General features: G+C 44.7%; 1 protein-coding gene and 1 long non-coding RNA gene across 3 annotated transcripts in view; one reads left to right on the top strand and one right to left on the bottom strand.

Annotated features, from left to right (window-relative positions):
* The window catches only part of RAB30 (RAB30, member RAS oncogene family), an 88087-nt gene that overhangs the window by 46877 nt on the left and 13405 nt on the right, over positions 1-27805 (bottom strand). The window lies entirely within an intron of this gene.
* On the top strand, positions 1012-8818 carry LOC311589626. The gene is made up of 2 exons (XR_014776591.1): positions 1012-3615; positions 7415-8818. It is a non-coding gene; the product is annotated as an uncharacterized lncRNA (long non-coding RNA).

Raw genomic sequence — 27805 nt, 5'->3', positions numbered from 1 at the left:
CATCCGACATCTTAAACTTCTCCTTGGGAAAGCCAATAATACACTAGCTATATTTTCCCAGTAAGAAGACATCTAGCTTGCCCCAGGGAATTCATTTGCCTCACATTCGTAAATGGCATAAAGCTGGGAAGGAGGCAGAACAAACGCTTCAGATGACAGAACTGGGGTACAACTTGGTGAGCTGGAGTGACAGGTCAAATCTAGCCCAATTTATAATAACATCTACCGCTTGTTGAGAATATAGGATTTGCCAAGAGCTTTACATAATTTGTCTCCTTGAATCCTCGGAAGCTCATAGCAAAGACCAGGCTGGGGCTGAAACTGGTCCAAGGTCACGGAGCAAGTTAACCACAGAATCGCAGGTCACCCAGCTTCCCAGGTTCAGGAAGCATCTCAAGTGAGATTCCCTCAGCAGCCAGAAACTGACATTTAGAAAAGCTTGCCACCCTTAAAGACCTGGTCCCAACCCTGACCCAGACCCCTTTGGGCACACCGCCAGAAAAACGATCAGATCAAGCTGATTCCGTTCATGGGAACCTCCATTTGCCCTCAAGAGCTAGCTACAACCCACCCATCCTCAGCTCGGCCATGTCTGCTGTCTCGTGTGTATTTGGGACACGGCAAACTCAAGCTTTACAGTTTAGGAGGTTCCCCCTCCGCAAAGACCTCTGAGCAAAACCCCTCTGCCAGGCTGTTTCCCCACCTTTGATTCTCTCCTCCTGGGACCACTGGTATTTGATGAGTGTGAAGCTGAGAGGACAGCACGCGCAGCTACAGCACAGTCATATCCAATGGAGCAATCTCAAAAGACAGCCCAGGAATTTTAATGAAAACCAGAAACCCCCTGGCTGCTGAGGCAGGACTGCAGTCCAAGACCGAATGCCCCTCCCTCTGCAGCTAAGAATCCCTGAGCCAGCTTCCTCCCGGAGTGCAGAGAAGAGAAAAAAAAAATCCATTCTGCATTCAGTACTGCCTTTCACAGCAGCTGCTTTCTGGGATTTTTCAGGCTAGAGCAAGGCACATGCTGACTGCAGCAGGACCCAGGACCCTGAGACGCACAGGGTGTGGCTGCAGCAGATCTGTGCCAACAGATTATGAAACGGACTTTTTTTTTTTAAGGGCTTCTCTTTCCTTCTGCCAAAGCTGCCTGCCTGCCCACAGCTGCATACAAAGCTAGCGGGGAATCTTAACAAGCTTAAAGGGAAGGGATCAGATTTCACAAACTTGAGAGCAGGAGGGGAAAGAAGCCTGCATCTGTCTAGAGCACTTGCCATGATCACTGATGCTGAGCTCAAGCTTTTGCTCCCTATGAGCTGAGAGCTGTGACCTGTGTGTGATGGAAAAGAACACCGGCTCGGAGAGGTTGGATAACTTCTTTGAGGTACCAAGGGAGGGCTACTAGGAGTAAAGCATATCATTAGTGAAACCTACAGGGCTTGGGATGCAGCTTGCTTCGTAGACTGCTTGCCGAGGGTGCATGAAAGCCTGGGTTGGATGCTTAACACCGTATGCCCCAGGCATGGTGGCACATGCCTGTAATCCTAGCACTTCGGTAGTGGCAAGAGAGCAGCAGTTGAAGGTGAATTTGAGGCCAGGCTATACAACATGAGTCCCAGGGGAGAGAGTGACTGAATACAAACTGAAGCCTGCCTCACACCTCGTAGTCCCAATGCTGGAAAGCTGAGGTAGGAGGGCTGCTGTGAGCCTGAGGCCACCCTGGGGTTCATACTGAACTCCAGACCAGACAGAGCTACACAGGGAGCCCCAGTCTCAAAACCAAACCAAACCAAACCATAGTGCCTGTGAGGCCATGGGTTTGAGCCTCTCCACACTAGGGTAAGGAAGAATCAAACTTGAAACCTTGGCCTACCTCCCCTAATGAAAAGAAGTGGGGGAAGAGAAAACTCACTAGTCCAAACTGGCTACGTGCCTGACGCTAAGCTAATCTCTCTGACAGCATTCTATCATGTAATCCTTAGAACAATAAAATAAGATAGGCCTCACTTCTAGCCCCATTTTACCACGAGCAAACTACAGCTTTGATGTTAATTGGCACCAGGATTTTAACCCCAGGCTATCTAATTCCCACCTTAAACACCCCAGCAGCCTACAGAATGAAAAAGACTTAGGCCGCCATGCCAACCAAGGAAGTCACAAAGACTGCTCCTACCCAGTATATTCCAGCTTACCTTCAGTGCCCCCTGGGACCCTGCAGCAGAGTGACAGTACCAGTGGCAACTCGAGAGGCTGACCGATAAACCTCTTCCTTCTCAAGCACATGGGCTCTGCTGACTGTGTGTGTGTATGGAAAAGGTGGCTGCCACCACTAGCCAGAGACCCCCATGTGTGTGAGACAGACAGCTCCACCGACCTCCACAACCTGACAGCAGCCTCCACCCCACCACGCACAGGTTCATTTCATATTCTTAATAGGAGACCATGTGCCTCTACCTAGAGCAACTGTGATTTCCCAAGAGAAAGGACTGTCTAGACAGAGCATCCCAATCCATCTTGTCAAGATCGGAGGCACGTGTCGCCAGGTTTGCTTACATACATCTCACGTACTGCGCCCCGTGCCCCGTTGAAAGCTCTGTGCTTGCTATTCTGGGGTGGTCATCCTGAGCACCCCGGAGTCCAACAGTTCATACCCTGAGTTAGAACCACCTTCCAAGTCAGGCAAGTGTCTCTCGAGGAGGGTGTTTGACAGAAACATGACACCCTCACTGTGGGCCATGCACACACAGGCACACCATACACAGTTCCATGAAGCAGGCTACAACTTGAAAGAACTCTTTGCTGCCAACAATGAGGCTTCATGATGGCTTTGAGGTACACTAAGCACACATATGCCAGGCAGCTGGTGTCTTGTTTTGGTTTTTCGAGACAGGATTTCTCTGTGTAGCCTTGGACTCGCTTTGTAGACCAGGCTGGCCTTGAACTCACAGAAATCCACCTTTCTTTGCCTCCCCAATGCTGGGATTTTACAGGTGTGTGCCACCACGGTCACCATGGCAGCTAGTGTCTTAACCTTGAGGCAGACAGGATTACTTTTGGGTGGAGGCAGCATCTGAAGCCCAGAGAGGTAGTATAATTTGCCTAAAGTCACACAGGAAGGGTTAAAGCTCACGTTCAAATCTGATTTTTTTTTTAAGTCTGTTTATTTGATTGGTTTTTGTTATTGTTGCTTGTCTTTGTTTGTTTGTTTGGGGGGCTGTTTTCTTCTGTTTTATTTGCAACAGGGTATTGTGAAGTCTATGGTGGCCTAGAACTTGCTATGTAACTGAGACTGGCCTTGACCCCATGACTCTTGACTCGATCTTTCAAAAGGTGGGATTACAGGAATGTCCCCGCCACACTTAGCCCTTGTGTATAATTCAAGCTGGCCTTGAGCTCAGGTCCTTCTTGCCTCAGTTTCCTGCGTGCTGGGACTAAGGGCCTGCACAGCCTCACCTAGCTTCAAGTGTGTTTAATGTGACTTCAACACCCTTTCACCCTGGCTATGAGGTGAGAATCAAGCCTTTCTGAGGAGTCAGCCACTTAACTTAGGGAATGAGGGGGTGAGGGGGGGCAGTGGGCAGAAGGGGCAGGAAGTGCAAAGACTAATGACAAGAAGAGGCTGGGGAGACTGCCTGGAAACACGATGAGAGAAGGCTCTGAGGAGGCAGGGCCTTCATAGCCATGACCAATAGTTTGACTGTATTGTAAGGGCAGTGGGAGATAAAAGACAAGTTTAATGGGGGAAATGACATGACTGTGATTCCTGTTTTAAAGAGACAATACTGAGCCGAGGCGCTCAGTCAGTAAAGCCTTTGTTTTGCAAGGACAGGACCTGAATTTGATCCCTAGAATCTGCTGGGGGTGGGGGAGGAGGGGAACAAGCCCTGATGATCACGCCCGTTATGAGATCATTATTGTGTATGCTGACCTTAAACATAAATTAAAAGAATATTAGGGCTGGAGAGATGGCTCAGCAGGCTAAGGCACTCCCCACTAAGCCTGCCACTAAGGAGAAAGGCACTAACTTCTATCCCCAGAGAGCACTGACTTGCGTCTATACCCATCCACAATGGTGCACACACAAACATACACACATATATGTATATGTATATAAATGTAATGAAAAAGTTAAAGTTTTTTTTTTTTGGTTTTTCAAGACAGGGTCTCTCTGTGTAACCTTGGCTGTCCTGGACTCACTTTGTAGACCAAGCTGGCTTCGAACTCACAGGGATCCACCTGCCTCTGCCTCCCGAGTGCTGGGATTAAAGGCGTGCGCCACCACGCCCAGCTAAAGATTTATTTTTAAAAGACTTAAAATTACAATAGTAATTCTGGCTGCTGTGTAGAGGGAAGACTATATAAAAGAAGCCAGGGTTGGAGAGCCACAGCGAGGGTGGTAGAGATGGGTTTTATATTTGAAGATATGTGGGATTAAAAGCACTTGCTGGAGGGTTATATGAGAGCGGTGATGGAGCTACGGACAAACGCATAGGTCTCTAGCTTTAACAACGGGGTGAATGGTGGTAACCTCCCTGCCACTGGGCAAGTGCGGCTGGGCTGCTGGGCGTGGTGATGCACACCTTCTATTCCAGCACTCAGGATGCAGAGGCAGGCAGATCTCTACGAGTTTGAGGCCTGTCTGGTCGATACAGATAGAGAGCGCCAGGCCAGCCCACTTGTTTCCTAGAGGCACAGAGACAGCACACTGAGTGGCTTATTGGCCACATGAGTATGAAAACCTTAGTTCAGATTCCCAGAACGCATGCAAGCCAGACACAGTCTCATATATCTGTAATCCCAGTGTCCCTATAGGAGGATGGAAGCTGGAGACAGGAGAATGCCCAGGAGCTCATGGGCCAACTGGGCTAGCTTGGCATACACAGCAGTATACAAGAAACCCTGACTCAGACAAGATGGGAGGGAAGGACCAATGCCTAAGGTTGTCCTCTGACTGCCACACATATTGTGGTACATGCACATACACACATATAAAGAACATGCACACATACATACACAGAGGTGGGGGGGGGAGATTTAAAAACAGAATCAACTACATGACCACTTACCTAGATGATTAGAAAGAGTTTCTTTCTTAGTTAGAAAGGACTGAGTTCAAAACAATCCTAACCTCTTGGTTTCTAAAGACGAGTAGGGGCTGGAGAGATGGCTCAGAGGTTAAGAGCACTGTCTGCTTTTTCAGAGGTCCTGAGTTCAATTTCCAGCAACCACATGGTGGCTCACAACCATCTATAATATGATCTAATGCCCTCTTCTGGCCTGCAGGTGTGCAGACAGAGCACTGTATACATAATAATAAATAAGTCTTATTAAAAAAAAAAAGATAGGACTAGTCTATTCCTCATGGCTGGAGTTTCCCCAACAGGGCAGAAGTTCCTTGGTATGTCTGGCTTCTCAGGAGATATGTGAGGCCATCAGCTAGTGTCAGTCACTACAGAAGGAACCCTGGTTCATTTGTGTCATTCAAGATGCTGGAAAGTCCTCTGCTGTAGGTAGAGGCACAGTTAGGGAATTGGATAGTCCACAGATTTAATGTATTAACTAGTTTTATATCCTCTGGGTAGTTATTAAAAAATCATTAGTAGCTCCATTTTCTCTTTGAAATACGGAGAACACCTAAGCATAGTAGCTCACAACTGTAATCCCCACACTAGGGAGGCTGAGGCAAGAGAATGGCTATGAGTACAAAGCCAACCTGAGCCGCAGGCGAAGAACCTTAGTAAACAAACTAAGCAGTAGAGAGAGCAGAATCCAGGGTGTTAGACCAAAGCCTGGTTCTGACACATTCTCATCAGACTCATGATAGCTAACAACTGTCTTATGGACACTGAGACCATGCTACATCGTGCTGTGGGAATTGTGGGACTGAACTTCTTTCAGTCACCAGAAGAGCATCCACTAGTGTTATCCCTGTTTGGTTTTTGTTTTGTTTTGTTTTTCAAGACAGGGTTTCTCTGTGTAACCTTGGCTGTCCTGGACTCATTTTGTAGACCAGGCTGGGTTCAAACTCACAGCAATCCACCTGCCTCTGGCTCCCAAGTGCTGGGATTAAAGGCGTGCACCATCACGCCCAGTTTTTTTATCCCTGTTTTAAAATAGTGAAATCAATAGTCCATGTTTTAAAAAGAGTGAGTTGAGAGGCATAACTAGTGATTATGCAAATTAAGAAAAAACAAACTTTAAAATGTCAACAGAGTCTGAAAAAAATAACAAAACGCCCTATGTAGATAGCCTGGGGGGGAGGGAGCAACTAATTACTGAATTCAACATTTCAACATTGAATGTTTAACTTTTTAAAAAAGAGTACATTTTTACAATATTTTCTGACTGGCCAAACATTTACTTTCATATCTCTTGAACAGACAGGTGAACAGTTGTGTGAATGGTTCCAAACAAACAAATTGAATTCCTGTCAGGCAGAGCACTAAGAAACTAGCATGAAAAAGACGTCATGGCCCAGTGAGATGGCTTAAGAAGTGAGCGTGCCTGCTGTACAAGCTGGATCACTTTAGTTTCATGCCCAGAACTGACTCCTGAAAGCTGCCAACATGTGCACCATGAGACACACACACACACACACACACACACACACACACACACACACACACGCCCCATGAGACACACCTACCCCATGAAACACATGCCCTATCTACACTACATCTCAAAAAAGGTTTCAGTAAGGTTTTTGTATGTAGTGGGGATTCGCTACTGTCAAGCCGGCATTCCCTCCCTCCCTCCCTCCCTCCCTCCCTCCCTCCGTGTGTGTGTGTGTGTGTGTGTGTGTGTGTGTGTGTGTGTGTGTCTGTGTGTGTCTGTGTAAGGAGAGAGTGAGAATGTCACATGTATGAGTGCCTCTGGAAACCGGAAGAGAGCATCAGATCCCTTGAAGCTGGAGGTATAGATGGTTGGTTAAGAGCCATGTCCTCTGGATGCTGGCCCTGGTCCTCGAGAAGAGCAGTAAGGGTAACTGCTGAGCTGTCGCTCCTGCCACTCAACAAAAAGTTTGAATAGGCCTGCAAGATGATACAGCAGGCCAAGGTGCTTGCCACAAGCCTGACAACCTGAGTTTAGTCCCAGAACCCTCATGGTGAAAGGAAGAGATTCATACCCATAAGTTGTCCCCTGTGCACTGTGTCATACATATACGCACATACATACTTACACACATGAAATCCATAAGTGTGAAAATATCTATTTGAAATTTTTAATAAAGACTCATCTCTCCTCTGTCTTTTTTTTTTTTTTAATTCAAAAGAATAATTCCAGGCCTGGGGATGCATGCAGCGCAGTATCTCATTTCCAGCATTATTTAAACTGGGTGGGTGAGATGCTGCCATTGTGATCCTGCCCTGGGCAGGATGAGTCAGGAGGTTAGCCTCAGCTACAGTGCAGGTTGGAGGTCAACTTGTGTACACGAGACCCTCTCTTAAATAAATAGCACAAGAAAAACTACATATTCCTCCAGTCAGGCAACACTCCTTTATATCACTACCAAACTGAATTAGACATATTACATACAAAAGTATATAACAAATCTACGTTCATGTAATTGGAAGAACATTAACCCTAAAAGTCCAAACAACGGGCCGGGCGGTGGTGGCGCACGCCTTTAATCCCAGCACTTGAGAGGCAGAGGCAGGTGGATCCCCGTGAGTTCGACTACAGAGTGAGTTCCAGGACAGCCAGAGCTGTTCCACAGAGAAACCCTGTCTCGAAAATCCAAAAAAAAAAAAAAAAAAGTCCAAACACATACATCTTAGGGTTACTATTGCTGTGATGAAATACCACAATCAGAGGCAACTTGGAGAGGAAAGTGTTTATTTCACTCACATTTCCACATAACAGTTTATCATGAGAAGCAGTGAGGGCAGGAACTCAAGCAGGGCAGGAATGCTGGCCACGGAGGAAGACGGGTTTACTGGCTTGCTCCCCATGGCTTGTTCACTCTGCCTTCTTATAGAACCCAGGACCTCCAGCCCAAGAGTGGCACCAACTACAATGGGCAGGGCCCTCCCACATTAACCACTCATTAAGAAAATGCCCTATATGCCTGTCTACAGCCAAACTTAATGGAGGTATTCTCCCAAATTGAGTTCGCTCCTCTCAGATTACTCTACCCTGTCACAATAAAATTTGTCATCACAGCATCTATGTGTAGCACATGGTACCCCATGATTGTGAACCTTGTAGACTCCCACTTCAGCCAAATGACACTAAGCTAGATAAATACTATCACATGCCTTGTCTCAGTGATGCAGTGAACAGCAAGACATTAAAGATACATAACAACTAAATTCAGTACAATCCTAGTTACATGCCAGCCAATAAGAATAAACAAGCTGTACAGCATCTGACAGTTGCCTGCAGACCTATTAGGGAACTGGTCTATCAAGAGATCCTCATCTAGTTTAGAAGAGCCAGCCAACTGACCCTCCTAACGATAAGCATAACAGACTGAAGCTGTTTCTATGATTTGTTACATAGTAATACCAAGTGACCAAGGCCGAGTTAAACACAGACTGTATAACAAGACAATATGGAATCTTTCACATTTCTAGAGTATAATAATAATATTGTAGATATATTGAAGGAAAAAAGTAAATAAAGTATGATGTCCCCACAGTGTAAGGATGCATTTATAAAGAGGCAATCCAAAGGCAAGGTAGAATGGTAGTACACTCCTGTAATCCTGGGGCCTGGACCAGGAATTCAAGTCATCCTCTGTCATATAGTGAGCTCAAGGCCAGCCTGCAGTTCATGAGATGATCTTTCTCAAAAAAAAAAAAAAAAAAAAAAAAAACAAGGGAGGGGAGACAGACACAGAGATGGAGACCTGACAAAGCAAATGTAGCAAAATGTTAAAAATTACTAAAATCTAAGTGAACAGGACTTGAACTTTGTTATACTAATTTGTTTTTTGGTTGGTTGGTTGGTTGGTTGGTTGTTTTTGTTTTTGTTTTTTAAGACAGGGTCTCTCTGTGTAGCCTTGGCTGTCCTGGACTCACTTTGTAGACCTGGCTGGTCTCGAACTCACAGCAATCCATCTGCCTCTGCCTCCCTAAGAGCTGGGATTACAGGCGAAGTTCAGCAGAGGGCCGGGCAGATAGCTCAATGCATAAGTGCATTTGCTGCTCAAGCACAAACAGCTGAATATGCAGCACCATGTAAAAACCCACGGGTAGCCACAAGTGCCTATATCCCCAGTACTGTGGGAGCCAGAGACAGGAAGGTCACTAAAGCTTGCTGGCTGGCAGGAGGAGACTCTGTTTTGAGGAAATATGGCAGAGAACAATAGACCTGAATACCTAATGCCACCTCTCACCTACACACACACACACACACACACACACACACACACACACACACACACACACACACCCCTACATCTGCTGCACTCACCCATAAACAAAGTCAAACAGAAAAAAAGGGCACAGCTGTCTCCATGGTGACATTGAAACTTCACTTCCAAAAGCAAGAAACACCAGGCAGAACCAGGCCCTAGCCCCTTCCTTTATTACTGAAAAGAAATACTGCTGCTGAAGGGTAAGGGTTACATTAGATACAGCTAGAGATAATAGTTTTTATTAGTTTATGCATATAAGTGTTTTGCCTGCATATATTTACATAAATCTCATGCATGCCAGGTGCCCAAGGAGGTCAGGGAAGGGCATCAGATCAGATCTCCTGGGCCTGGGGTTACAGACAGCTGTGAGCTGCTGTGTGGCACTGAGAATTGACCCTGGGTTCTCTGCAAGAGCAGCAAGTGCTCTTAACTGCTAAGCCAATGCTCCAGCTCCAACTGACACAGTCATACAAAAGATTAGTTAATAATTAAGGGATGTTTAAAGGTAGATGTTAACAGCAAAGCAATCAAGGAGGGAGGTTTACTTATTGATATAATCAGAAAAAAAAATCATGTAGGCTTGGATGAGATGTGAAAAGAAAACAAAGCTCTGGCAAGAAACGAGGGCATGTCACCAAGCTATTTTGTATTTTAAAAGAAATGTTTACACCTTTCTCTTTTTTGAGGGATTTCTTAAATGCCTAGACTGAGAAAACTCACATTCCATTGCTACCCTGGAAGTCCCTGAAGAGTCCCAACAATGAAATATAAACACCACCCCCAGGCCTAATAAAGCCTCTTTTATTTAGTTTGGGTTATCCTCTGAGTGATATGAAATAATTATTAATATTAGATTATATGAACAAACCCAAGGGCCTAAGTTCAAAGGATACAGACCTGTGAACTCAAAACCAAGGACCTTGGCCATATAGAGAATCTCTGTTTATAATGAACAGCAAACAAAGTCTACATCAATCTTTACATTAAAAAAAAAAAAAGTCTGGTGTGGTGGCACACACCTTTAATCCCAGTACTTGGGAGGCAGAGGCAGGTGGATTGCTGTGAGTTTGATGCCAACCTGGTCTACAAAGTCAGTCCAGGACAGCCAAGGCTACACAAAGAAACGGTGTCTCGAAAAAAAACAAAAAAACAAAAAAACAAACAAACAAAAAAAACAGTAATCTGGATAGGTGAGTATTTTTAGGACAATATCAGTAGATCTAATTTTAAAAGTCTTTGAGTTAGATAGAAATTAACACATAGACCCACAACTGGCCAAAGCACTAACTAAATAGATAAGACTTCAGAATGCTCGGTCCTCAATAAAACATATACTGCACCACTCCTCCCAAGGCTCAGGGACCATTTTGGAAGAGGGAGCAGAAGACTGTAAGAGCCGTAAGTGGTGGGTATTAGGTGGTTTTGTGTGTCAACTCAACACAAGCTAGAGTCATCGGTTGAGGAAACTTTCCTTCAAAGTTGCCAAATACCTTTGGATTAGACATTATGTATGTAAGACTTACCTATTGGTGTTTATAATTTTTCATAATTGTTCTTACTGTAGATAAAAAGAATGGTCTTTTTATTTAGACAGAAAAAGGGGATTGTTAGAGGTTGGTCTGATGTATTTTGATGCTAACTACTGCTGGCTGTCCCTGGGACCCACCTTGCCTAAGAGCCTAACCTGTTTGACCAATAAAAGGCCTTCACACCTGGGCAGGGCAAATGGGATAGGTGTGGTTAAGGTTCCCCGGGCTTGGGAAGACAGAGAGATTCTTGGGAAGAAGAGGGACTGGAGGAGAAGAGGAAGAAGGAGGCCATGATGGGTTAAGTGTAGGAGAAGCAAATGGCCAGCGTGGATAGAGACTTGGCAAGTATTTAGGATTATGCATGGGAGGTAACGTGACAGAAATTATTAGAAACAGATGGCATGGGATTGGGGCAGGTATACCTGCCCTACTATGGGAAGTAGTTTAGGGGATTGATATCTGCCCTGCCCCAAGTTAACTAAAGCTATTTTAAAATCTAACAGGTGTCTGTATCTTCTTTGATTGCTAGCAGGTTAGAAAATACTGCTGTAATAATAATTATAGGCCTAATGATAAACATTATTAGGCCATACTGACAATTTAACTGCAACACAAGGCTCAGGGATCATTTTGGAAGAGGGAGCAGAAAGACTGTAAAAGCCATAGGAGGTGGGTATTAGATGGTTTTGTGTCAACTCAACACGAGCCCAGGCTGTCACGTCTTCAGGAAACCTTTGATGCTCAACAGAGTTCACTGTGCACATTAACTTCTGTAAGTGTTCAAAGAGCATGGGGCACAGGGATGCAGACCTGTCATCCTAACACTCCAAAGGTACGAAGCCTGCAAGTTTGAGGCCAGCCGTGTCTGTGGAGTGAGATCTTACTAAATAAATACCCAAACCAGTAAGTATCGGGAAAATGGTAAAGACAAGAGCATAGCCATAGCTTTCCTGGCCCATGTCTACATGCTATCCTTTCTGCCTCATGAAGAGACTAGACACCAGACACGGGTCTGGCTCAGCCACCGAGTTCCTATTTCTTTGTCACCCAGAGTATCAATCATTGAAAGAATACAGACTTTCTGGCCCACTTACCTACACATGGCTATTAGGTAAACTGTACCTGTAATGGGCAAAATGAGAAAACACTGATGAAGAAAGACATGGTGCCTGCAAACAAGGCCCCATACACTAACAGAAAAACAGAGGCAGAGTCACTGCAAGCACTCGGCCAAGATGGGTAAATGGTTCTAAGCAAGACAGCTCTTGGGCCTGAGCCTGAATCCTGACTCTACCACTAACCAGGTAGAATATCTTTGGCAATTTTGATGTAATCTCTCCAGATTTAACTTCCTCAGCTACAGTACAGGAATGGAAATCACACCAAGTGAACTGAGCTACTGTTGGAATTTAGATAACGTGTATTACTCTGCAAGCTACAGTGAACTTTGGATAAATCTTGGCTACAGGTATTAATTATATATGATTTTGACCCTGGAGTTCTACAAAATGTACACAGCATCCCTCAGCCTGTGCTCTTTATCTGTCACACAAGAGGAGAGAGCTTAGTGACCCTAAAATTCCATCAATGTCTATAATAATAGAAGACTTCATGATCCTGCTTGCATGGTTTCTTATGTCTCAATGTCACTGCTCACATAAAGTGGCACTAAAAAACAATTGTCAAATAAACCATTGTCCGCTTGTGTCTGTCTGAATGTTTTTTCATTTTAGTTCCCTTGGGGGATGGAGGGGTTGGTTTTGTTTTGTTTTGTTTTGTTAGTTTGTTTTTTGTTTTGTTTTATTTTTGAGACAAGATTTCTCTGTGTGACCCTGCATGTCCTGGACTTGCTTTGTAGACCAGGCTGGCCTCGAACTCACAGAGATCCACCTGCCTCTGCCTCTGCCTCCCAAGAGCTGGGATTCAAGGAATGCAACACCATGCCTGGCTCATTTTAGTTCCTTTAACCTCATTATCTACACATGCATATATGACATGTGTCCTCGAAGAAGGAAACAAGCAGCTGTGTGGGAAGCTAAGCGTCTGTCCCATTCCTTAGTGGCTTCTCAAACCTACATGTGTGGGAGGGAGGTAATGAGCGGATGCAGGCAGGTGTGTCCTTGGGTGCTCCAGCACGCATTACTCACCGCTACATCCCCCTTGCTGAGATTTCATTGTACTTGCTTTTTGCACCCTCGACCCTAATGAGTGCCTGGGCATATAGGACATACACACAGTACTACACCACCCAAGAGTCATATTGTCTCCAGATATATTTGCAAAGTCCGCAGCACGGCTTCTTCATGATAAGTCACCAACCCCACTCCGCTAGAAACGAACTCTGACACTGGGGAAGTAGGAAGCAAAGATACTCTTCTCGTTCATTGGTAAAATGAGAGAAATCTATTAGGTCGGGGCGAGAACTACAGCTTGCGGGCCACAAGCCTAAGCCTCGACGCCTAGCTTGGAAGGACAGTTTACATTTTCAAAAAACTTATAGATACCATACTCAGTAGATACCATCTGTGGTCCCTGATGCTCATTATATTGACTTTCTGGCCTTTAACAGAAAAGCCTGCTGAGCCCTGGATTCAATCATCTAAGTTTCCTTAAACCCCTGATGCATTAATGCTCTAATTCTGCCCGGCTTCCTTACATCCCAGTCTGACTCTGACCTTCCACGTGGAGCACTGCAGAGTCAGAACGATACTGGAGACACAACAGAAGTCAAGCTGCTATTTGTTTAATTGGCTAAATGGTCTCTGAGGCAACAGTCCCAAGAATTAAATCCCCCTCTAATACAGTAAGTTAGGTCAGTGTGCACCAAAAGATTCCCTGATAAACGTACGCCTCCAGGGAGGCCACAGCAAAGGGAACAAAGCCACGGAGCTATTGACTTCATGGGTAAGACAGAAGCAAGAACACAGAGCTCAGACAACCAGGATCAAAACTCATCTTGTTCCATTAAATAAAAAAATATATATATGCAGGCATCCCAGGAACAGCCCACTTCCAGCAAATTACAAAGCTCCCCGGGACACACAGATCATCTGAACAGATCATCTTAATAGTCATGGACCACAGTGCATAAACCCTATCTACCACAGAGCGCATAAAATAACGTAGCTCATAACGTTCCGTTTCTGTTTCCCTTCTGTTGCTGTTAAGGATATATAATACCAAAACAAGGAATTCAACCATTTGTGTCAGGGCAGCGAGCCAAGGAAAGCCTGGGATATATATGGTCCTATTAACACTAATGGAAGTGTGAACAAGGTAGAAGAGGAAATAAAGCTCCCTGCCCTGACTCAAAGTGCACACAGCTTTCCAGAACAAACAGCCGGCAATTATTCTTTTAATGTGCCTCCTCTGCACACTGATAAATCACCGCACAGCATAGAATTTTTGCTGATTTCAAGAAAGAGCTTACCATCTTGCTCTTGCTCCTCCTCTGCTATGTACACTTCCAAGTTCTGAAGAGGGCTGCGGTGCCCCCACCCACCCACCCACCCCACCCCACCCCACCCCACCCCACCCACCCCACCCCACCCACCCACCCCACCCCACCCCACCCACCCCACCCCACCCCACCCACCCACCCCACCCCACCCACCCCACCCCACCCCCGCCGGCCCACCATCAAGCTTCTCTTTTTATATAAGTACATTAAGTGACAACCACGTAATCACAAAGTTGGTCTAGAAACATCGCCTCCTTCCCACCCCCACACACACACATACACCCCATTTCTGCTGTCCTCTAAAGAAGTTAGAGAGCACTAACTGGCTGCTCTTCCAAAGGGCCAGGGGTTCGATTCCCAGGACCCACATGGTGGCTCACAACCATCTGTGGGATCCAAGGTTATTTGGCTTCTGCAGGCACCAGGCATTCAGGTAGTGCATACACATACACACATAAAATTTTAAATGCATTTTTAAAAAGAATTCCCCTCTCAGAGGACCAGAGATGTCTCTTCTCCATCAGGGGTCCCTGTGCCCAAAGGCAAGGTAGATTCACATTCCTTTTTTTTTTTTTTTTTTTTTTTTTTAGCTATTTCATTGCTATTGCCAGTCTTTTTTTTTTTTTATTCATTCATTCATTTTACATCTCGTTATCCCATCTCTTGTATCCTCCCATTCCTCCTTCCCTCCCGCTTTCCCCTTACTCCCCTCCCCTATGACTGAGATTCAGTTTCCTTAACCCTGCTGTCTCTCCCCTAACCGTCACCAGGGCCAAATACCCTGATCTGGACAAGCTGACGTGGAAAGATTCAAAACAAAATCCTGGCTATGTCAGTGTTCCTGTCACGTCTCTTCGTCAGCCAAAAGAGAGAATAATTGAAACTTCGTTTTTGTTTCTGACTCATTAGGTAAGCATGTTCTAATAGCCAGAACAGAAAGATGGGGTGTTGGCCCTCCCTGTGGATCTCTCTCTCTCTGACACTCCACCAAACAGTCTTTTTTATTTTTTTATTTTTTGTGGTTTTTCTAAAATGGGGCCAACCTCATCGACATCCTTGCTTGAGGGATAAGGATCCCACACAGTTTGAGCCCTGGAGCTCTGGTTTTGTGAGGAGTTATCAGTGATTCTTGATCTCAGCCCAAATAGCCTCACCCACATGTTCTCCAAAGTGCTTTCCCCGAGGCTGGGACACAGCACGCACGAGTTCTGCACATGGCCCCTCTTGGCAGTTCCTCCCTTCAGCCTGCTGGGACATGTGATCTGCAGAATTCATTGGGGCCAGGAACGGGGAAAAAAGCCACACAGTTTAAAAAAAAAAATCTTGCATGCGTGTGTTTACATTCATGCATGTGTGCACATGAATGTATGTATGTCTTTGTATACATATGCGCCAGATGTTGTCATGTGTGCCAGAAGGTGTCTTACTCGATTGTTTCTCCATCTTGTTTTTGAGCCAGATTCCATGCTGGGTAGCTCTGTGTCAACTCGACATAAGCTAAAGTCATCTGAGAGGAAGGAACGTCAATTATGAAAATGCCTATAGAAGACAAGCCTGAACAGCGTGTTTTTAATTAGTTGATTGATATGTGAGGGCCCAGCCCACCGTCAGTGATGCTATCCCTGAACTGGAAGTCTCAGGTTCTATATGAAAGCAGGCTAAAAAAAGCACAGAGGGACCAAGCCAGTAAGCAGCACCCCTCCATGGCCTCTGCATTAGCTCCTGCCTCCAGGTTCCTACTCTGCTTAAGTTCCAGTCCTGACTTCCATCAATGATGGCCTACAGTGTGGAAGCATAAGCCAACCCTTTCCTCCCCAACTTGCTTCTGGCCGTGGTGTTTCATCACAGTAATAGGAACCTTAACAAGGACAGGGCCTTTCACTGAATTTGGACCACATAAATTGAGCCAGAGTGGCAGGGCAGAAAGCCCCAGGGACCCTCCTGTCTCTGCCTCCCCAGGGCTCAGACTTCCTGCACCCAGCCAAGCCTGGCTTCTCACATGGGAACTGGGGATATGAACTTGGGGCCTCATGCCTATGTGACAAACACTTAGCCAACTGAGCCATCTACCCAGACCAACAAAAGGAATCCTTCTAAAGGAATTAATGTTTCTCTCCTCAAGTGCAGACTGCTTCCAAAACAAGACAAATCTGATTCTTTCCTTACTTTCTATCTATAAAAGGTTCATTAATGTTTGGGCAAAGAAAGGACACACATGTGCCTCTTGATCATGGAGTTCAGTGGGAAGTTTGAAGAGATTCACACAGCTTTTGAAGAACATTGCAATCTACTTAGTTACTGCTATCAGGTATCTACGGAAAAAAATTCCATATTGACACCCAAAGGAGACTACTGAATCTGGTCTTTATAAGGCACAGTCATTTTAACAGTAAACACAGCATAACCATTCTCACTTTTCTATTCAAAACTGGCCCCTGTCCTGCTTGGGAAGCCCAGGCACTCTGCAGACGAATAACAGGAACTGTAACCTTCACCAGCTCATCTGTTTACAGAACGGTCTTCGCACACTTGCAACCTTACTACCCCATGACTATGACATTTTATTCTTTCCTGAGCCCTTAGTGTCCAACAGAGCACCTGACACATAGCAGCTGGCCCTTCATAGTACTGAGAGAAGTGGCTGATGTGGTTTAGATATTGTCATCCTAAAGGTCCACAAATTAGATGCTTAGTCCCAGGCTAAGGTGGGACCACAACCAAATATGGTGGTGTAGCCCTTTAATCCCAGCACCTGGGGTGCAGAGGCAGGCAAGTCTCTGTGAGTTTGGGACCAGTCTGGTCCACATAGTGAGTCCCAGGACAGCCAGGGCTACATAGTGAGACCCTGTCACACACACACACACACACACACACACACACACACACACACACACACACGCAGAAATCTAGAGATGGGGCAACATGGAAGGACTTTAGGTCACTGGAGCTACCATCATCAGAAGAGAATGTTGGCCTCCTGGGGTGAGTTCTCGTGAGAACAAATTGTATAAAAGTCTGAGCCTGATCTCAGCGTGTCTCTTTGACTTCTGCTCACCACGTGCTCTCTTCCTGCCAGCTCTCACTATTGTCATCAGCCTTGGGACCTGGCAAGAGCCTGTGCCACGCTTTTGGACTTTCACTCTCCAAAGCTGCAAGCTACATGAAGCTTTTTCTTCATAATTGACTTGGCTCACCAAGTTTTTGTTACAGTAATTAAAATAAAAAAAAAGAAATAGAAGAGAAGAAAAAGAAAAAACCCTAACACTATCAGGCTAAGAATTGGAGAAACACAGGGGCTAGAGAGATGGCTCAGTGGTTAATAATTCCTCCAGTCAGGCAACACTCCTTTATATCACTACCAAACTGAATTAGACATATTACATATAAAAGTATATAACAAATCTACATTCATGTAATTGGAAGAACATTAACCCTAAAAGTCCAAACAATGGGCCGGGCAGTGGTGGCGCTCTTCCAGAAACCCCAAATATGATTCCCAGCAACCACATGATGTCTTACAACCTTCTGTAACTCCAGTTCCAGCACATCCGACACCCTCTTCTGGCCCCCACAGGAACCTTTGTGATGCACACACAAAAAAACACCAATGCACATACATTTTAAAGAAAAAATTTTAAAACAGGAAAAATAGTAGGAGGAGGGAAGGCAGCAAAACATTAACACGCTGTTATCCGATGCACAAATATTTTGTAAATAGATAGGTGAATGGGGCTAGTTGGGGGTGTAAAATGAGCAGTGGTACCAAGCGATGAAAGTATAGAGCTTGGCTGTAGGACTAATAGCGTGTTTCACCAGCTTTAAAAATATTTTTCTTACACTTTAGCAGCTTGGGAATTAGAATACATTCCACAACAGATGACATCTTCACTCCACCTTGCATTCAAAACTGATTTTGTCTTTCTTTCTCAGGTATATATAAAATAAAAGTGCATGCTGGAAGTCATGGTATCCACAGACTCAGTGAGGTAAACTCAGTGTGGTTCTGGTAAGGGAGGTTGGAAGGGTGGCTGTAACATTGTACTGACTTTTTCACTAGAGTATAAATAAAGGGAGAAGCTAGATCTCATTCCTGGCTGGCTTCTCTCCCTAAGAGCAAAGTGGGATTCCCATTGGGTACTAAGTGGCTAAATCACTTTGACTTTCTTTCTTTCTTTCTTTCTTTTTCTTTCTTTCTTTCTTTTGTTTGTTTTTTCAAGACAGGTTTTTCTGTGAAGCCTTGGCTGTCCTGGACTCACTTTGTAGACCAGGCTGGCCTCGAACTCACAGCGATCTGCCTGCCTCTGCCTCCCCAGGGCTGGAATTAAAGGCATGTGCCATCACACCTGGCCACTTTGACTTTCTACTGGTCAGCGGTTGCCCAAGTGATGGTCACATGACCCAACCTAGACCAATCATGACTCTTTGAGATATTCTACCAGGGCACAATAAGGGTATGGGTCAGTCCTTATAACAGCAGTGAGATTTAAAGGAACTGGAAACATAATTTAAATTGCACACATCTTTCTGAAAGACTAGAAATAAAGATGGGAAACCAGTGGCTTTGCCTCTTGCCACTCAAGAGAGAAACAAAGGCAAGGGACAGACTCTGAACAGTGTGGAGAGCCCAGTGTACTTTAGGTGCCCGGCTAACCCATTTCCTCCTTCTTAGACACAAACATTTTTTAGCGTTCTTTGCTGTTCAGTGAAAGCACACACGGACTGTGACTGGTAGGAGAACATAGGAACACTCCCACCTGTTGCTCATTAAAACTTTCCACAGCTGACTTCACACTCAGAGGAAAAAACTTAGAATGTGGAGAAGGCACAGGAAGGAGGGAGCCTGGCCTCCTGGAACTGTGACGGCAGCCTAGTCAGAGCAACTAGATCTACCTGCTTAACACAAATCACTAAATTTGGGGTCTGTTCTGCGGTTAACGGTTCTAATACCTCCTGGTTTCATTTGATTCTCTGACAGTTATAGAATACCTCCGTGTCCTGCCTTGAGCAAAAACAGAAGGGGAAAAAAAGGGTTCCCTCTTTGCTCAGGTGAAAGTTGGGTTTGTTTCAGTCATAGCTTCAAAAGTTCTAGCAGCCAGGAAAAATAAGTAGCAATCATCTGAAATGCCAAGGGGATACAAATAAATAGACGACAAATCCTCAGATGTCTAGGGAACACCTAAACATTTCCTCAGACAATTCCAACAAACTGAAGACAACACACAAAGAACCCTTTCCTATTTCCAGGGAGCTCCTTGCTTTGAGCTCACTGCTGCAAGCTTCCCTTTTCCACGCATGAGGTTATAACAGCCCTCCCTGGCTTGGCACTTTCCGACTTCGATGCTCTCAGGAGCTCTCATCCAGAATTCTAGCAAGCACGGTAAAGCTTACTAACCATAAGTAGCCTCTGCTGCTGTTCCAGAACTTGCTAGGAAAGAGATCCAGACACAACTCCAAGAATTTGACTCATGAGGCTGGGGTAAACAGTTCTGGGAATGAGTATAGGAGCCCACACAGTGTTTGCAAAGATGAGTATTCACGAGTCACCAAAGCTTGGTAGTATTCATAAGACAATAAATGAGAAGCTTACACATAAACAGGAGAGTGATGCCTGAAAAGCCATGTCGGCCAATGACAGAGCTGTCAGGACCTGGGCAGTGGTTATAAAGTAAGTGTGCTACCCAGGGTCCAGAATGATCTCTCAAGGAACCCAGTTTGGTCTGCACTAACAGGCATGGTAATGCAGCACAACATATTCTGCAGGTTTGTTATTAAGCCCTTTAACACTAATGTGGTGAGGTTTTTTTTGTTTTGTTTTGTTTTGTTTTGACTTCCAGAACAATGGAATGAAGCTGGGGTCATCATCGGCCTTCCTTTGCAACTAGAAAAACGACTGCAGACAGGTTGATGGCCACAGCCCGAGAACTCATGACTTGAGCCATGTCTTGGCACTAACCTCCTGACCTCAGATTCTCTCTCCATATCGCAGCAGCCCACACTACAGAGCATGAGGGCACAGGAAAGCCTGAGGGAGAGTGTGCAGCACTCGCAGCCCATCAACACGTTGACAGTTGGTTTTAAGTGTTTCATCAAGCCACATGTGTCAGAACTTTCTAGATGCTCGGTTTGCCTCTGAACCCAGCTAGGAAAACATTGCCTGACTAGATAGCAGGCCCATCAAGGTTGTTTTGTTTTGTTTTTTGAAACAAGGTTTTTCTCTGTAGTCTTGGAGCTCTCTCTGTAGACCAAGCTGGCCTTGAACTCAGAGATCCGCCTGCCTCTGCCTACCAAGTGCTCGGATTAAAGGCGTGCACCACCATGCCCAGCTCCTTCAAGGGTCCTGAAAAGGAAGAAGAGCCAAAGGACGGAAAGTGCTGAGACCTCTAAGTGGTCCAGCCAGAATCTTGTTCGAGGTCTCTGAGCTCAAGCAGACAAGGCCTCTTAGGAACTAAAAGATAAAATCTGGAGAATATGTGGAAATTACGCTTGGTTAAAGAATCATTACACCTACCTCACCTCAGTAAGCGTTCTCTCAGATGATTTGTATGAGCTAATTATAAGACACTAATTGGCAAATACTAACGAGGGAAGACAAAAAAGGAAAGATATTAATGATCTAGTAAGAGCAATAAATCCATGGGCGCTGGTGACCTACCACCTCAGAAGATAACACAGAAAACTGGAGAAACAATCCTTTCCCTTCAGTGAGTTAGAGAACGTCAAGCAGTTGTGTCCTGTGACTACCATTGCTCTCCTAGGCTCTGTGAATAAAAGGGGATTCGTGGTTTGGCTCACTTCCTTGAGAAACACGAAGTTGAGGTTCCTCAATAAGCACAGAATAGAACAAAGACTTTGTCAAACTTGGCCTTCAAGTACTGCTCTGTCTCCTGTTAGCTGTGACCTCTGTGAGCCTCGGTTTCTGTGCCTGTAAGGAGAGGAAGGCAGCTACCTTACAGGACTGGGGGCAATAAAATAAAAGTGTGCATGTAAAGAAAGAGTATAGGATGGGGCCTGGACAGATGCTTCAGTGGTTAAGAGCACTTGTTGCTCTTGCAAAGGACCCAGGTTCAGTTCCCAGCACCCACATCAGGCAGCTCACAACTAGTTGTTAACTCCCGGTCCCAAGGCATCCAACACTTTTATTTAGCCTCTATTGGCTCCAGTACAAACTTACATGAACTTACATACACACACACACACACACACACACACACACAAATAAATAAATAAATAAATAAATAAGCAAACTAAGCAGGGCAGGAGAGGTTGCTCAGCAATTAAGAGCACTTGCTGCTCCTTCAGAGGCCCTGAGGTTCCATTCCCAGCAGCCACTTGGAAGCTGATAGCTGTCTAGAACTCCAATCAGGGGCTCTAGCACCCTCTTCTGGCCTCCATGGGCCCCAGACACACATGTGCTGTACTTGCGTACATTCAGGCAAAGCACTCAGACACATAAAATAAAAACTAAATAAATAAATAAAACTTCTAAAAATAAGTAAAATAAAAGTAAGTAAATATTTTTTAAAAATATTATAGCACAGTGCCTGGTTTGCAGCATCTTAATAAATGCTAGATACTGACTATTCCCTGCCCGCAGCATTCACTTTATTCCTTTGGTATTAGAATTCCAATACTCAGTAATTCTTAGTACTTCACCAGTCTCCAGTATGAAAGGATCATGCATTCTACCCAGTACCTCGGGCATTGCACTAACTTTTATGAAACACAACCGTCTGTGACTTTAGTTGTGAGCATCTCAAATAACTCCGCGCCCTTGGACCTTTTATCAATCTGCTCCATGCTTCCTAAACCCTTTTAAAAATAATTTAATTACCAGATATCTCTTTCAATTCTATAATCCTTCTCCAATATAAAAGAAACACTTAGAGGATACTGCTCTTTGTGTGTGCGTGTGTGTGTGTGTGTGTGTGTGTGTGTGTGTGTGTGTGTGTGTGTACCAAGTCTCTCGCTGCAGGGATCTGCTAGTCTCCACCACGAGTTCTCTTACCCGCTGAGCCATCTCTGCACCCCCAAATTCAACCAGACAACACAAGATAAAAGGGAGTTCAGAGTTTACCAAAGCTCATTAAATAGGTACTACTTTTGTTTGTTTGTTTTTTGAGACAGGGTTTCTATTTGTAGCCTGGGCTGTCATGGACTCACTTTGTAGACCAGGCTGGCCTCAAACTCAGAGATCTGCCTGCCTCTGCCTCCCTGAGTGCTGGGATTACAAACATATGCCACCCTGCCTGGCTGCTACTATTTTATGATGATAAGAATAACAAGAAGGGTGAGGTTTTGTAGCCTCTCATGTCACCCCACCCATGTGGTCTGGTGCCCCTCCTCTGTGTTCGCAGGCCCGGTGTATACACCACTGGCGGACCCATGACCAAACTGTGTAATGTGTCTCTTTTGCTAGCCTCAAAATGCCTTATGGGCAAGGTCCTGCCAAATCTCAATTGCTGGTGTCTATAGTAGCTAGCAGTATAACAGCTATTAGTGTTAGGTCAATGAATTAGCGGTGATGGGACACAAGCATTCAAACCATGGTGCCCTTTACCATATGGTAGAAAGCGGTCAGTGAGAGCAGGAGAAACTAGAAACCATCTGTCCTAGGACAGATCATCTGTTCGCTGGTGTGGAAACTGAGTCTCAAAGATGACAGGTAACTCAATCCAAGCTACCCTCAAAAGCAGCAAGAAGACGGCAAGTGGTGGCAGTCACCTGCCATTGTGACAGAGTTGAAAGACAGCCATTAACTCACACTTAGCCCAGAGAGAGGCTGTGTAGTGTACCAGATGCCTGGGCTCCAGGTACCATCCTGTTTCCACCACCTGCCAGGCATGTGACTTCCAGCAAGTTACTTCATCTGAGTCATAATTCCTGTATCTGTTAACTGGGCTATTAATAACTCCAGGGTTGTTGGGGTTACTAAATCTGCCGACATACATAAAGTGCCTAGCAAAACAAACGGTTACCGCATGAGTCAGGAGTGAGTCCCTGTCCAGCATAACACAGCTTCACAGAACTGCTTTAGACTTTGCTTTTAAGTCTCTGCCAACCTGGAAGGTAGCGAGGTTACCTAATCAGAGTCACACAATCGGAGACGCCTCCTTAATGGAGTTAGGTCCTTCGAACCCCTACTCTGATCTACCCAATGGACAGGACATTCTCCACAGTTATGTGGAGAGCAGGGACTGACTCTGACATGAACTCTGGTGCCCTATATTTGACCACCTCCCCTTGGTGGGGATGCCTGATGGCACTCAAAGAAAGAATAAACAGGCTACCAAGATGAGACTTGATAGCCTATGACCATATAGTGTGGGGGAGGAGGCCCCCCTCAGTCTTAGACCTAGGGGAGGGGAAAAGGGTAAAAGAGAGAGGGAGGAAGGGAGGGAGGAATGGGAGGATACAAGTGATGGGATAACAATTGGGTTGTAATCTGAATAAATTAATTACAATTAAAATTTAAAAGAAAAGAAACCTAGTTTTTTTTTTAAAAAATTGAGTTAGGTCCTAAAGCCACTCCTCAGCTTCATCTCTTACAGCCCTACTCACTGCTCCCTTCATCTGAGTTGCCACCCCAACTGTCCTCATGTCACATGAAAACTACCCATCCTCTCTCCATGCTTACCCTGTCATAGGGTATGATGGATTGAATGAGAAATGTTCCCCGGGGGCTCAGACATCTGAACACTTGGTCCCCAGTCAGAAGTGCTGTTGGGAGAGGTTTAGGGGGTGTAGCATTTAGGGGATGCAGCCTTGCTGGAGGAAGCGTAGTTCATTCTCAGCTTCATGCTTGCAGGAAAGGATGTGTGCTCTCAGCATTTTGTCCCAGCTGCCACTCCTGCTGCCTGCTGTCCCTGACACTGGGACTCTAACCCTCTGGTACCCTAAGCCAAAGCAAACACTTTCTTGGTTATGGTGTTCTAGCATAGTAAGAGAAAAGTGACATACACAGGAGGAGGGTGGCATCTCTAACCCATGTGACTTCATCGGTCCTTCCTCATCTCAATGGTCACTTTCTACTATACAGGGAAGAGTCCTACAGTCAGCATGTCTGTGTCCCCTCCAAAATTCACGATGAGACTGCAGACCAGGTGCGGAGAGTGTTAAGAGCATTAACGACTAATTCAGCTCTCATAAATGCACTCGTGACCTAGAAACGTACATAAAGGGGATGGAGAGATGGCTCAGTAACAAAGAGCCCTTAATTGCTCTTGCAGAGGACCCAAGTTCAGGCTCCAGCGCCCATGCCAGGCAGCTCACAGTCACATGTAGCTCCAGCTCCAGGGGATCAGACCCTGTCTTCTGGCATCTTTGGGCAACTGAACTCATACACATATACCCAGCAGGCACCTTACACTCGCAATCACACATACACACACACACAGAGAGAGAGAGAGACAGAGAGAGAGAGAGAGAGAGAGAGAGAAGTTTTAAAAAATAATAATAAATAAGTCTTTTTTTAAAGCCTCTGAAGGGCAGGTTCGCCCTCATGGCATATGAAGACACAGATACATCATCCTGAAAGAAGCCACCAACAGATGCCTGCCAGCGCCTTACCTCACCCTCCTAGCCTGCAGTGCCCATAGACATAAGCTTATGTTGTGAGGTGTGGTGACATACATTTGTAATCCCAGCCCTTGGAGGCTGAGGCAGAAAGAATGCTACAAGTTTGTAGTCAACTTGGGCTACATCATTCTAGGCCAACCTGAGCTATACAGCAAGACCCTGTCTCAAAAAGAAAATAATGAAAATAATGATAACAATACTATTTTTAGACAGGGTTTCTAATTGTAGCTCTGGCTATCCTGGAACTTGATCTGTAGACCAGGCTGGGCTTAAACCTGCACCACCACCAAAAGGCCATTATATTTTTCAAAAGATCACATTAAAGAAATTTTTATTGTTTGTAAATTTCCCAGTCTCGGTCAATTTGCTATATCAGATCAAATGTACCAAGATAAGGTGTATCATCTGTTTTTTTTTTTAAAGATTTATTTATGTTGTATATAGTGCTCTGCCTGCATGTACACCTGCACGCCAGGATAGGGCATCAGATCACATTGTAGATGGTTGTGAGCCACCATGTGGTTGCTAGGAATTGAACTCAGGACCTCTGGAAGACAGTCAGTGCTCTTAACCTGTGACCCATCTCTCCAGCCCTCTGGTTTTGTTTTTGTGTTTGTGTTTTTTTTAAGTCATAGGAAGGTACTCCCAGCCTAAAATGTATCATCTTAGGAATCTGTATAATCAGTCATTTGACTAGTAAAAAGCAGATCTAGTACCAGAAATCAAGACTTTCAAATGATTTCATGCATCCCACTGAAGCACTCAACATTAAGCTTCCTCTTAAGATTTTTGTCACAAAAAAATGACATAATTTGTGCAGTCAGTACAGTGCTTGGAATATCATAACATTTTTAAATGTAGTCAACATTATAAAATTATAAACATGGCTTATTGCAGCATACAACCATTTCTTAGCCATAACTAGGAAAGAAAAAAGTAGACAAATTTTTTGTAGTAACATTCAAAACAGAATTAAGTGCTGTAGAATTAACACTGGATCCAGCATGACATCGCTGAATTTGTAATCATAAGTTACACAATCATAGCTCTGTCTGGGAATGGCGGGGGCAGAGGCAGGTGGAGCTCTATTAGTTTAAGGTTAGCCTGGTCTATATAAGAAGTTTCAGGTAAGCCAAGGAAGGCTACATCATGCATCATGAAACTCTCTTTCAAAACACAACAAAAACCTTAACATCTCCAGAAGATGGAGACTTCACCACCTCAAAGAGAAACACTTAAGTACTACACTAAAGATTGTCTAGTCTGTCCAAAATCTCACAAATACTTTCAGGTTTTATTCTTTTAACTTTTATTTTATGTGCATGGGTGTTTGCCTGCACATATCTGGCGCCTACAGAGATCACAAATAGGCATCCTGAAGCTGGATTGGCCGATGACCAGAAATTACGATATGGGTGCTGAGGACCAAGCCCAGATCCTCTGGAAGAATAGCCAGTCTCTTAACCACTGAGCTCTCTCTCCATCCCTCTCATAAATATTTTTAATAAGGATTATTTGAGAGTCTGTGCTTCTTTTTGGTACATGAGCTAAATCTGTTTTAAATTTATTACATGTATTTGCTGAATATATGTATTTGTTTGTGGGGTGTGTGTGTGTGTGTGTGTGTGTGTGTGTGTGTGTGTGTGTGTAGATACACATCTGCCATGGTGCACATTTAGAGACCAGAGAAAAGTCTGCAGGAGCAGGTTCTCTCTGTCTACCACGTAGGTCTCAGGGATGGATGGCAAGCTGGCAGCCAGTGCCCTTACCCTTGGAGCCATCTCACCAAAATTGAATCATCACATATACAGGCTTGGAGAAGAGACAAAAAAGAAAAAATTATTTCAGATAGACATATTTCTTTCCATCTTTCTCAAAAGCTTAGTTCCCCACTTCACTCACAGTTCCTCAAGAATAAAAATTTCTTCTGAGGTCTTGAATTTTCCAACTAGTGGCATTCTTGCCAAGGTTAACTTCTGTTTTGTTTTGTTGTTTTGTTTTGCTGGTTTTGGTTTTTTGCAAAAGGGTTTCTCTGTGTAACAGTCCTGACTGTCCTGTACTTGCTTTGTAGATCAGGCTGTCCTCAGACTCACAGAGATCCACCTGCCTCTGCCTCCTGAGTGCTAGATTTAAAAGCATGAATCACCACTACCCAGCTCCTCGAATTTTAACTCCTAGAAAGCAAAATTATTGAATCTTGACCAGAAAAGCTTAGTCAGCTTTCTTTTGTTTGCCAAAACAACTAAAATTTGGCATGGCTAATTAAACTTGCTCTCTAAGATAAAATCTGGAACCTCTGTGTGTGTGGGAAAGAAAAAAAGAAGGAGTCAGATGCACAAATGATAGTACTGGCCCCAAATTTGCCCAAATGGCAGAGGTGACCATTAATGACAACTTTCCTGAGACAACCAGAGTTCCATGTAAATGGAACAGGAGACTTCCTACAGCGGCCACTAATGTGATTTTGTGTATGTAAAAGCTTTTCAAGTAGATGGATTTATAAATAAAGGGGAATTTCTGTCAGCCCATGAGTCCCAATTTATTTCTTTGGTGGGTTTTGGTTTTGAGACAGGGTTTCTCTGTGTAGCTTTGGCTGTCCTGGAACTTGCTCTATAGACCAGACTTGCCTTGAACTTATAGAGATCCACCTGCTTCTGTCTCCAGATTGCTGGGACTAAAGGCATGTGCCACCACTGCCCAGCCTATTTATTTCTCTTTAACGAGTGATTTGTTTTTTTATAACAGGGCTTGCTATATAACCCTAGATGGCTGGCCTTCAAACTCACAGAGCCCAGGCTGCCTCTGCCTCCAGAGTGCTAGGATTAAAGAAGTGGGCAATATTGTCATCATATGCCATAGGTAAAATTTTTTGGTAAAAAATTT

This window comes from Acomys minous (genome assembly GCF_964271855.1).
Source record: "Acomys minous genome assembly, chromosome: 2".
Lineage (NCBI taxonomy): Eukaryota > Metazoa > Chordata > Mammalia > Rodentia > Muridae > Acomys > Acomys minous.
Note: the sequence above shows the minus strand (reverse complement) of the source record. Positions and strands in the feature narration are given on the sequence as shown.